This window comes from Cyprinus carpio, chromosome B16 (assembly GCF_018340385.1).
Source record: "Cyprinus carpio isolate SPL01 chromosome B16, ASM1834038v1, whole genome shotgun sequence".
NCBI lineage: Eukaryota > Metazoa > Chordata > Actinopteri > Cypriniformes > Cyprinidae > Cyprinus > Cyprinus carpio.
Window position 1 is genome coordinate 17,359,833 of NC_056612.1, and position 11,690 is coordinate 17,371,522.

The 11,690-nt window shown below is 38.1% G+C and overlaps 1 protein-coding gene across 7 annotated transcripts in view; it reads left to right on the top strand.

The window, feature by feature from the left end:
• The window catches only part of sema6e (sema domain, transmembrane domain (TM), and cytoplasmic domain, (semaphorin) 6E), a 141,968-nt gene that overhangs the window by 48,556 nt on the left and 81,722 nt on the right, over positions 1–11,690 (top strand). The window lies entirely within an intron of this gene.

The following is an 11,690-nucleotide window of genomic DNA, read 5'->3' on the forward strand; positions in this document are numbered from 1 at the left end:
AAAGGTATTTTATTCCAATGTTTTTTTGTTTTTTTTGCCTTGTGTTGCTGTTCTTGCTGGTGGACTTTTATAGCCAAGCTACTTATTACCAAGCCTTATTTGTACACTATACAAAAGAACCAGTTCATAAGAATCATTTGTTAGGTTAGGGAATCAAACTGCACTGGTTGAACTGTATGTGTTTGATTCACTAAAAAGAAATGGCTCATAAGATTCTTTCATTCTGTAAACAAACTACACTGATTATACAGAATTTAATCAAATTGTACTGGTTGAGCTGTGTGTGTTTGAGTCACTAAAAAGAACTGGTTTGTAAATGCCATTAATTTTGTAATTGAACTATACTAATTGTACTAAATGCTTTTGCTTAACTAAAAACAACTGGTTCATGAGATTCTTTTGTTTGTGAATCGGACTGTACTGGTTGTGCTTTGTTGTTGACTGGGTAAAAAGAACCACTTCATAAAAGTATTTTTTGGGAGTTAAGATGCACTGGTTGCACTTTATGATTCACTAAAAATAACCCACTTGTAAGTCAGTTGTTCTATAATCAAACTACTTTGGTTGCACTCTGTATGTTTTTGATTCACAGAACGGCTCATAAGATTCATACGTTCAAGGAATCGAACTACACAGCTTGTGTTGTACGTTTTTGTCCAGTTGGACATTGTTTGGGTGGGACTTAAATTTTGACAAGTGTGGTGTTTTTAGAAAACTTGTTTAGAAATGGTCCACACTAGTGTTTGATGGCACAGAAATCACATCTGATGTGCCTGTGTTTGACGTCTTTAGCCTGCTCTCTGTCCCACATCCCCATAGCTCTTCAGCAACAAAGATGCCTCACAGCTGTACACAATGTCCCAACTTCAGTCTCTACACATCTTTTATACAACTTCCTGCTGTTAGACGCACACACAGATCTTTTGCATCCACACGACAAAGGCTAGTCCGCCCAAGGCAGAGCCTGTTCATTATAACCTTATATGCAGCCCATAATCCTCTGATTTGTTGCAGCTGCATAATACAATGCATGTACCCCAGCATGATGTGCATCCACATTTAAGCCCCTCTGGATACAATCTGTCCCTTCCCGCCTCCAAAGCCAGTCCAGTAAATAACAGCAAGGTTAAACACCTCTTGCACAACTCCTCACTGCAAGGGGTGAAAAGAGAGAGAGTTTTCCGAGGAAGGCTGGAGATGAGCCTTGGCGTGAATAAGGATGGATGGTGTGATGAGAGATGAGAATGATAAATTGTGTGCTTTGGAAGTGCCTCTCCTTTATGTAAAAGAGGTGCTTTCAGACCTGACACAGCCATAAATCAGACATGGACTTCTCCATCTAATTTCATTACAATGGCAGGCAGAGTAGCGCACAAACACACACGTTTTCACTCACACTCAGTGTGGGTTAAGCTGTCTAGGGGTCTGTGTTTTGGCCACAGGGGGTTCGGTAATATTCACCTGATGGGTTTGTTTATCTCTTTCATATTCTTTTAACAGTGGCACTTCATCTGTCACACCTCTTTTCCACCCGGAGTGTGTGAAGTGCAATACATAGTAAAGCTCTGTCATTTGGATCGTAAAGCAGTAATTTTAACCAGATTTTGCCCATCTTTTGAAGAAAATAAAAGTGCTACTTGATCAAGCAAAACATGCTGCCACAATACTACAGTGGTCTGGGTGGCTGCTAGGGTATTGTTATGATGTTGCATCCATGTTTTAATGGAATTATTGGGATGTTACCAAAAAATAAATAAATCGCTATATGGAAATGCCAAGATACTGCTACCAAGTTTTATTTATTGTATCAGTCAGTATCGGATTTTAAATTGTGTTTACTTTTGGCAACATCTAACACTAACTTATCTAATTATTAGTGCTTTAACTAGCTTAACTAACACTGTTAAATGTAAGTCAGGAAATCTCTAAATGTATATATATGAATCACATATATGAATAAACCATTTTAAATTAAGTAAATTTAGGCATCACAACAATATAAGGTACAATATAAGGTATAAGCATTCTGAGATTTGCTGACTTATATTTAACAGTTATATATATATATATATATATATATATATATATATATATATATATATATGTGTGTGTGTGTGTATAAAACATACAGTATATTTTGAAAATATTTACATGTATATTTATATTAATATAATATAATTTATATTATATATAAATATATTTAATATATAAACAACACATTTTTCTTAAAAATATACATATGTACATAATAAATATACACAGGACACATACATATATTATGTACACAACAACTTTTATTTTGGATGCGATTAATCGCAATTAATCATTGCCAGGAAAAATCAAAAGTCCAATACCTTAGCTCTCTTCAAACTAACCACTTAATCTGATGTGTCACGCAGAACCTGCCATTACAAGCAGCACTAATAAAATAAATGAACACTTGCAGTCCTGTTATTCTGCAGTGTGTTATGGGTGTCAGACTAGGTGTGGTGATAGTTTCAAAGCTGGTTTGGGTAGATTTTGTGACAAAAAGGGAGTGCGTGTTTACTTGCGTGCGAGTTCTGTTTGTCTTTCTCTTTCTCCATCTGTAGACTAAGTGACTGACTGTCATCCTTCAGGTGGGCGATGCTCACGTACGTTCGCATGCGTGTCCTCTCTGTAGGAGGTGCCGAGGGCTCCAGCTGTTTTGGCAGATAAGCTGTTGTCGACGAGCTCCCGGCTTCCCACCGAGCATCAGCGGAACAGAGCAGCCACTGTCACCACACACACACACTCGCGGTTTGCCAATAAGACACTTCCAGCAAGCCACCACACACCATCACGACAGACCGTCCACCTGCTCTAAAACTGTCCACACAGCACAACGTACACGATTCGACCCCACGCACCCTGGTTACCATGGTTACCTAATTACCTCTCAGTCCGACACACAGCTTTTCGACAGTAATGAAACGCATACGTGCAATCCTGCAACAGTAATGATACATACACAAATATCCCTTCGGCCCTGACGATAATTGCATTAATGAAGCCCGGCGTTCCCGCTCTCTGTTGTTTTCCTCCCTGACACAGTGTCTGATGACTCAGACTGCCATGTTTAGCAAACGGTGAAAATCTCTCCCAACCTGTCCGTCCGTCAGGGCGTTCCACAACTGTCAGCCTTTAACTCAGTAATCACTGCCTGAATCAGCTGAGAATGTTTCTGTCAGATAACACTGACCAAGCATCGCTGTCAGCTCAGGTAAAGAGAGCTGCTGAAGCATATCCACTAAAGGACGGGAGGATGGGACAGAGCTGGTCTTCTTCCAGATTATGAAACCTTCAGACCCAGTGAATTACACTTTTGACATGCCCTTAAACCAGCTCGCAGATGTGTTTGAGTCGATGCCTGGAACGCAGGTGGAAAATAAATGGGAATGGTAAGAGATGGTCACTGTCTGAGCAGTTGAAATGATGCTGGTGAAGGTGAAAGCGAGGTGAAGGTTGGTGGGTTGGTCACTAACCGAGTTCACTTGGTGATAGTGGTGATTTATATTGGATAGACCGTTGTTTGTCAGACTTGGTGATTCAGATGTGTGCTTGATTTGTGAATAAAACTGTTGGGGGGAGTCTTGGCCTAATGGATAGAGAGTCTGACTTGTAACCCGAAGGTCGTTGGTTTGAGTCTCAGGTCCGGCAGGGATTGTAGGTGGGGGGAGTGGATAACCAGCGATCTCTCCACCCTCAATATCATGAGGTGAGACCCTTGAGCAAGGCACCGAACCCCCCACTGCTCCCTGGGCGCCGCAGCTTTGGCTGCCCACTGCTCCGGGTGTGTGTGTTCACGGTGTGTGTGTGTGTGTTCACTACTGTGTGTGTGCACCTGGATGGGTTAAATGCAGAGCGCAACTTCCGGATATGGGTCACCATACTTGGCCACGTCACTTCACTTATAATCACTTTTATTAATTAGTAATTTACAAACATTATTGCATTTGTTATTCAATTCATACTTTGATTATATTTTCAAATTTGTATATATTAAAAGTATGTGAGATATTGACCTGTTTAGCATTTCAAAGGGTTGGACAGTCATAATTTGACTATTCTGCTAACCACGGTTAGTATTGTAAACTAAAACTAAGACAGTTACAAAAAATCATTATCTGAAATAAAATAAACATTAACTGAACAAAATAATAATAATAATAATTCAGCTATGGTTGCTCATTTTTTTTGTTCAGTTTAAAGAAGTACTAAAATAACCCAAGCTAAATAACCTAAAAATATATAGACATGTTTAAATAATAAAAATGACAAAAACACCCAACAAAATTACTGAAACTTTTACTTATTTTATCTAGATTTTGTACAAGTTTTGAACTGTACAATTATGAGTTTGGAGGTGGAACTGTCAACTTGAAGCTGGAATTGGTTTATCTGAATATTTCAGTTAATTGTACCTCAGAAAATAATCTGTTGTACATAAATAGAAATGTATAAATATGCCACAAAGCAATTCAATGTTTTTACATTTAAATTTACTAAATTGATTTTTTTTGTTGTTGTAAATTTCATTTAAATTGGAATAAGAGTTGAAACCAAAACCTGAAAGCATATGCAGTGAAAAAAAAAAAAAACAATAATGTATTGCCCATAATCTATGCCATTGTTCTAAATCTGCTAAACTGGAAAAGATTGTTTGACTTGCATTTAAAGTAACCACCAACAGTTTGGTTTATTTTTACATTAGTTAAGCATTTGGCAAACTGGAAAGAAACTGTTGGAGCTTGCCAGTTTGAGAAAGTTCTTGTTAGTTTGAGACTAACCATTATATCATATAAACAGAAAAGGAAGTTGTTTGTTTGGAGTGTGTTTGAGTGTTGTTTACTGTGCCATTGATCATCCACCTGCCTGGTGACTATTGCTCTTTTAGCATTCTAAGCCCAGCTAACTTAAAAGTTTTTAAAACAGGCAATGTTTCCTATATATAATTGAAAAGAAATATCTAAGCATAATCGTTTCACAAATGCGATCAAATCTCTCCATTTACTGAAATTTCAGGACGTTCTGTTCCAGGACTGGATTTAAAAGATTAAGCAAGGTTGTCAGCGTCTTGTGTGTGTGCATAGCACATTTAGCTAAACACAACTAATTTAGCTCCATCATGCTGCTTTCATAGGCATGTGTGTATGTGTACAAATCTTTTGGCACGAAAATGTGTTTTTCTTCCGATGCTACAGATGGAGAGAAGCAAAACTTCTCATCTCGGGCATCACTCACTCAGACCTTGCAGCCAGTGAGTGCCTCCATTCATTCAGTTCATGTTTACACAGCCCACCTCATAAAAGAGCCCCTCACAAGCCCTACTGCAATGCTTTGGAAAGGATGTAATCGGACTCTTTAAGATTCCTACTTCTCTGAATGGCAGTTGTTTGTTTGAAGAGGCCAATCATAACTGACCTAATGAAGAGATTACGGCCTGTAAGAAATGATCTTTTCTTTTGAGGGAAAATTGAAATGCATTAGTGTTACACGAAAGGAGCTGAATCGCTCCCTCTTCTTCTCTCTCTCTCTCTCTCTCTCTCTATCTCTCTGTATTGATCTGTTTTAGTGGATTTTTGGTGGCATTTGTTCATTGCTTTCTCATTTTGGAGTTTATTGGATGACTACCATCACACATGTTTCGCAATCGAAGAAAACGGCAAAGCTGTGAGAAGCTGACCGCGCTGTGCTTATTCTATCCAACGATCCACGTTCCTAAAGCTCTCTGACCCATATTTCAACAATGCTCCTTTGCTGCCAAGTGCTCAATTTAAAGTTGATTCGATTTAGAAAAATAATTTGAGAAGCGGTTGGGTCCTTGTGCGCGAATTATTTGTTTTCTGGGTGAAAGGTCGTTTTGCTGAAGTCAGTGTGCGGATTGGAGAGATAGCTAATCCTGGAATATCCTTTATGAACTAGAACCATTTTTTTCTTTAAGCAGCTGTTTTCAGTGAAGGATTTTCATTGTAAATCTACTCAGCTGTCGTCAGAGAGGGAGAAAAATACCTGAGCTAATCTAAGATCCAGCAGCAGGACGGTGAAATCCCTCAGAGCTCTCTGGTCAATAAGCACCACATTCTGCAGAGCAAAGCAGCTAATTTAACCCACATCTATTCTAGATGCAGTACAGCAGGATCTTTTTGTCCTAGAACAGTGCCTCAAAAAATGGACACTTATATCGTATTTAGTGTATAAATGTTATTGTACTTAGTTCAGTATTTTCAAAACTTTTTTGGGCTTATGTATCCTCACAGGTCCATCTGTAAGACTCATGTATAAATCAGCACCCGAACCAGAAATGTGTATATCGAAGATACAATAAATAAACAAATATATACACTGATAATACAATACATATACATACTCAAAAAAAATCACATTCAGGCCAGTTGTTTGAAAGTAATTTAAAAAATGAGTCAGAAACTCAAGTTATTTCAGAGAACAGCTCTTTAAAAAAAAAGAAAATCCACTTGAATTAATCATTTTATACAGTATATAACATAAATAAATTCCTACATTTGTAGGTGTGATGTTTTGGTGCCACTGTATATTTTTTTGCTTTTGTCGATAGCAGAAAGGGATAAAAGCCTCCAGACCATAGGTAGAGAAAAGGAGGGGATTCTGAATCTAAAGCCTTGAGTTCAAATGTTTAGAGCGTGAAAGAGAACGATATGGGTTGTTCTTTTGTATACTTGCAAATCCGTTGAAGATTAACCTGATTTCCCACAAAAGTGGGAAAGTTTGCCATCAGATCATTCATATTTTGCAGCCAAGTAGCACGCAGCGTTCTCCTGCATCCTGCAGTCTTATAAAGAGAGCTCCCACTGCTTTTTTTTATACGTTGGCTGAATTGCAGAACATTACCACTAGACATTTTTGTGTCTTGTTGCAAGACTCTGTCCAACAGTATGTAATGTTTTGAAGTCTGGTGCAGAAGATGTGTTCTAGATTAACCCTTTCAGAGTTCATTGTGTTTGTCCATATTCACAGACATGGATACCAGAGTGGAAACGGGAAGTGCTGACGTGTCTGACCTTGTATAAAAGTGTCCAACGATGGGTTCCTAATCCAGGGTTACCTGTATGGATGTTGTAGACAGCACAGATAGTATGAGAAAGGAACCATTGCTCTTTGTGTGGAATGGCTTAAACATGTTTCTCTGACACACTAGGATAAGAGTTTATGATTTTACATTCTCTCTCGGCTGAAACACTCCTCAGTTATTTTTTTCTCAGAGGCTAATACACGCAAAAACAGAAACTCGTCTGATGATTTAGCAACAAATCCCAATTCACATTATCATACTTCTCTTTGTTGCTGTTGGGCTTTAGCTTTGGGACCTTTCTGTTCTGCAAAGCACAACAATTGAATTCATCATTTTGAAGATGAGTAAGTCGAAATTTAAATATCACTGTTTCTCCGTTCGTCCCTCTGTGAGTGCCACTCCTGTGTGTTTTTTGATTTCATATCTTTACTGATCAAAGCCAGATGTGTACAGTCTAGTTCAGCTTCTGTCAGTCAGGCTACGCAGTATATTGTAATATATATTTATTTTTTTATTTGTCTCTGAAGTAAATTTTACTGTGTGTATATGTCACAGAAAGGGACATTATTTAGTTTTACATTCCAGTTTGTCTCATATGTTTACCCCTAATAAATATTTTTTTGTAAGAAAACTCTTATTAATTTATACAAAAAACTTTTTTTTGTGAATATGTATCTTAAATAACATATTGTCATGTAAACAACAGTCAGTAAATAGACTGATGTAAGTCTCGAAATCCTGAAGGATACATCGCAATAATGTTTCCTAGTTCATTTCAAATTGGACGACAGAAAAATGACACTCGTTTCAGTGAGGGAGGCAATTTGGACTCATCATCGGATCTAAATGATTTACTGACAGAGTGAGTCTGGTTCAAACTACTAACTCACAGGCAAGCGTGAAGCTGTTTTGTGTGCGTGATTTTATTTTTATTTTACTCCCCAAACCGGTTAAGCACAATCCCTGCCCAGCAGCCAATTTCAACTCAATCATTTAGTTAGTGCCAAAAAGTGTTCCCACTTCATGGATTCAACTCAAACTTCATAAATATCATGAATGAATCCAATCATCCAATCTGTGACAACCAGTAGTGCTATATATCAGGATGTGCTACCAATGCTAAACCAAGGTTAAGTTTTGCGTAGAGGTTAGTGCTTGTTTCAGTTATGCAGGCGGTCAGTACTATGATTGACATGACCAATGAAACCTTTAGAAATGTCCTCAGGGAGGCGTTTAACTGGTTAAGGAAAGAATCTATCTTTTTGACTTATTTAAAAAAATAGTTCGTAAGAGCCTTTTAAATCATAACTCGGACATAACTTATGGGGTGTAAATAAAACAATGGCATGCACTCTGATAAGTTGATTATTAGGAAAATCCACAAATGGACAGACACAAAGCTTTTTTGTCGTTTTACCAGATGTTTCACGATAAATCGCATGTGATTGTCATTCGCATCCCATCAATAACGCTGGTTCTGTGGTTAGTAGCAAATCTCCATCACATACTTTCAGATGGAGCGGCATTTAATACACAGAGCCGTAGTTCGCTGACAAGCTATGCAACATCACGTTCATAATCGCAGATGAATCGCATTAGATAATGAGCGCGATATTGCATAGTTTGTCAGCGGACTACGGCTCTGTATATTAAATGCCGCTCCATCTGAAAGCACGTGATGGAGATTTACTACAAATCAAAGAACCAGCGTTACTGATGAGATGCGCATGACAATCATATTTGATTTATCGTGCAGCCCTAATGTCTACTGTACTGGTTTCCATCATTTTTCCCCTTTCAAACTTGCACTGAACCATTTTGGGGTCATGTGGACAGAGTTTTGAGTAAAAGACTTACATTGTCACTTCCAACTACATGAATGTTTTTTCCCCCTTTTTTTCCCTTTTTGTACTTTCCTGCAGAGGAAGTGTTGTTGTCCAGAAGGAAATTACTGGTTGCTTGAATTAATGACTTGGGGAGGCAGTTTTTCTTGCTGACAGAAAAGCTTCACCTGAATTTGCAAAAGCCTTCTGCCTGTTTCCTCTGTGGTGTGTCGTTGTGTTTTTCATTCCCTGCTGCTTTTCGCAGTAGAAACACTTGCTTCCTTACCGACCACATGCAACATCACTAGCATTCCCATTAGAGTATTGTGCCATACTCGAGTTGATGTCACTATCATTTATTTTTTATTTTTTACTTTAAATGTCAGGGAAACTTTAAATAGGTACATTTTTCCCAGGCTCTCTTGAATAGTGATGATGACATTTCATAGTTCGATTTAGTTGTCACACTGACAGGCACATGCATCACCCCCCGCTCTGTCCCTAAAATATAGTCTAGTTTAAACATTCATCATCTCTCCATCTCTTATTCCATCATTCACCCTTTTCACTCGTTCTTTTTCACCTTCCCTCCCATTTGGTTCTTATTCTGTTTCTCTCAGTTTCTGCCCTCATTGCCAGGACAGAGGTGTTTGTAGGCCCTGAGTTATGTGGTATTTAACAAAGACATGCAGTGGGTTGCCAGATTGTCAATTTTTGCTGCTTGTGGCTTTCAAGGTGATTAATGTCCAGAGATGCCATTATATTGCTCTCAAGCCTGGCTGTAGCGCTGGCCACTGGCCCAGGGGTGCTCTGATGGTGCCTTTTATATTAGACTGAAATTGTTACATTTTGTGGCCGCTGCCTCTGAATTACCAACTACTTTTCTTAGCTTATTGCTGTATAATGCTTGTTGGTGCTTTATTGAACAAAGTGCAGTCTCAGCTTCTAGTGACAAATGTGGGAAACTTTAGGGAACAATGATTTTTTTGGGTCAATGATAATGATCATTGCTTTCTCTTAAAACAATGAAATGAGAGTTGAAAGGGCATGTTATACACTTAAGTAGCATTAATTTAATTTTCTAATTTTAGTATTTCAAGATTTCTTACATCATATGTAAATGTTGGTTTTGGCACCTGGATTGTAGTTTTGGTTTGCATTGTGAATGTTGTAGTATGTCTACGTAATTGTGTTTCAAAAGAGCTGCTTTCCATGATATTTTCCCTTAGAAACCAAGAGAGAGGGTGAGATAGGAGGTCCGAGTCGCAGCTAAAAGGCCACTTGTCACCTGACAGGAGTGAAACAGTAGGGCTCCTGTGGACACTGGGAAAAGGGCATGTCAGGGTCACTGTGAGCAAAAGTGGCAAGACAAAGATGGAAAGATGAGAAGAAAGAAGTGAAAGGTGGTGGGAGAGAGAGGGGGGCAGCAGGTGCAGCAGGAAAGGAAACTGAGGCAGCCTTGACTCTGATGGTGAAAGGAAGTTTTCTGTTGCGTACTGGAAGTCAAAGCTGTGTTTGTGTCAGTGTTTTGATGCTTTTCATGTTGCAGTGAATTGAGTAGTTTACAGTTCTAATAGATAGTTGCTTATATAATAAAAAACATCGAAAACAACGTATTTGATTCAGTGGAGTTAGCATATCGCTAAGCTAATGCTAATAAACCTAAACACACATGCACTACACACAAATACTAGGTATATTAATGCATTTTTAATCACACCGAACTTCTTATATTCTTAAATGAATTGTACGTTTATTTAAAGGCTTAACATTTCTCACACCATTCACTTAACTTGTATTCATTTTTTGTTTGGTCTCTTCATAAAATTCTGGGACTATACCTGCTCTGACGCATGAGATGCTCCTTTAGAATTTATCTCAAGTAAGGGCTCTTATAGGAGACATATTTAAGAATCCTAGCTTTTGGAACAGCATTGGGAGCATGTCTATGATGCCTCAAAATGCTCCCTCTTTAGGCAGCTAGGTTTTGGAACAGAGCAGTGGGAGAAGCGAGAGATACAGTGGTCTGTTTGTGTCTTTGAACTGTCTATCCGTTCCCACGGTATCGGGGGGGAGGAAGAACTGACCCTGTATGAGCTTTATACCCCTTCATCCCTCTCTCTCTTTTTCTCTTTCACACACACACATGCACACAAACAAAGGATCTGTTCACATCAACAACATCAGTTATTTGACTTTGTATCATTGAGATCAGCAGTTCCTCAGCTGGTTTTGCTTCTGGGTGTAAATGTTAGCCATCAAGTGCAAAACCGAACCAAATCATACGAAAAATATCATGGTTTCCACAAACATATTTAGCAGCACAACTGTTTTCGACATTGATAGTAATAAGAAATGTTTCTCGAGCACCAAATCTGCATGTGACACTGAAGACTAGAATATTAACTGCTGAGCTTTGTGATCACAGAAATAGATTACATTTGAAAATAAAATATAAATTGTAATAATATTTCACAATATTGCGGTTTATACTATAATGAATGCAAACTTAATCAGCATTAGACTTATTTTTAAAAACATTTAAAAATCTTACAGACTCTAAACTTTTGAACGATCATGTATTTTATTAGTTGCTAAAATATATTTATTGTCTTATACTAACTAACAGGTAAAATCAGATACCATCTTTCCATCACGTCTAGTGTTTCTTTGTTTTAGCTTTCATTTGTTTTCCAGTCTCGATTTGTTAGAAAGCAATCCTTTGATAACAAGAACAGAGGCTTCTCAGTTTCTCTAAACTCCATTTTTAGAGCTCAGTTTCTTTATTTATATTCTGA